Source organism: Fukomys damarensis, unplaced genomic scaffold, assembly GCF_012274545.1.
Source record: "Fukomys damarensis isolate Sample0158 unplaced genomic scaffold, DMR_v1.0_HiC HiC_scaffold_10, whole genome shotgun sequence".
Lineage (NCBI taxonomy): Eukaryota > Metazoa > Chordata > Mammalia > Rodentia > Bathyergidae > Fukomys > Fukomys damarensis.
In genome coordinates, this window is record NW_022900922.1 from 30,012,343 (window position 1) to 30,013,711 (window position 1,369).

Below are 1,369 nucleotides of genomic sequence, written 5' to 3' on the forward strand. Positions count from 1 at the left end.
TGCAGCAGGAAGTCTCTTCGGATGATCTCTTTGTGCTTTCTTCATTTCTTTTTTTTCATTGTTTTGAAATCTCCCTTTCTTCATTCTGAAATACCACATTTTTCTGGGATATCCTACCACTTCTTGTCAGTCTTTCTCTCTATAACCTCCGCTTTTCCTTCCCTACTTTTGAAGATCCAGAATTTTCGGAGATCCGAGCCCTCTTTTCTTCTTGCAGTTGGTCACATCTGTTTTCATGACGTCATGTACAACATTCCCGTGGACCTTATTTCCACCTCTGGCAAGCCCCAAGTTACAACTCTGTATTTTAAATTATCTTCTTGCAACCTCCAACTGAATTTTCCTCAAAGCCGAAAACTTCGAAACTGAGCTTAACGTGTCTTACACCTCTACCCCCAAACCGCCCCCTCTTCCAATACTTCCCAGTAAGGTTGTGGACACCACTGTCCACCTCTCAGCAGGCCAAATGGTCCTGTCACTTTTTACCCCGAAGTACCCTTGAATCCTGTTCCCTCACCATCCCGTTTCTATCGTCACAGCTACAGTGGGATCCCCGCCATTCCTTCCTAGTTTCAACAGCATTCCTTCCTGTCTCCAGACTGATTGCTCTAATCCCCCTGCCCACTGCAGCCTTTCTGAATGTGACCTTTCTAAAATGCAAATCTGAATATGTCTCTTTCTGGGGGAAATTCTTAGGCTGCGTGCGTGAGCTTATGTAAAGCCTCGATGGTCTGATTTTTGCTTTTCCTCTGCCACCGACTTCATTTTAAACTGTGAGAGGGCCGTGAGCTTCTGTCTTCACCTTGGGGCTATTCTCAGCTTCGAGCTCACACTCGCCTCCGCCCCGCCCGTGCTCACGATTCTTGGGTCCTCTTTGACAGCCAATCTCAACTTACTCCCAGTAACACAAGGGCACCGCCTCTCATAACTCAGGTTGGTGCCCACTAGCACACAGTCCTCCACGTGTCATGAAATCTCACTTCCTAAGGGGAACTAGAACTCAACAGGCCTGCTGAATGAGTACCGAACCCAAACTTCCAAGTGCAGCCCAGGAGATAACGTGAAGGGAAGGGCTGGACCCACAAAGGAACTGCAGGCCAACAGCAGTTCTCCAGGCAGTATATAGGAAAGCGCAAGGCTAGTCAAGGAGCTAGATTTAATTCATCAAGATTTCATAGAGTGAATCGGCACAAAAACAAACCAAAGCAAAACAAAGGGCAAACACACCAACTTGTGATAAGGGACCGACCGAAGGGGTCATCAGGACCCACCAAGCCCACATCCGCTCAGCAGAGAGCGGTAACTCCCCAGGTCCCGCCTCCTTAACAGGAGCCCGGCCACGCCCGCTGTGGGCGGGGCGCGGGTGGGC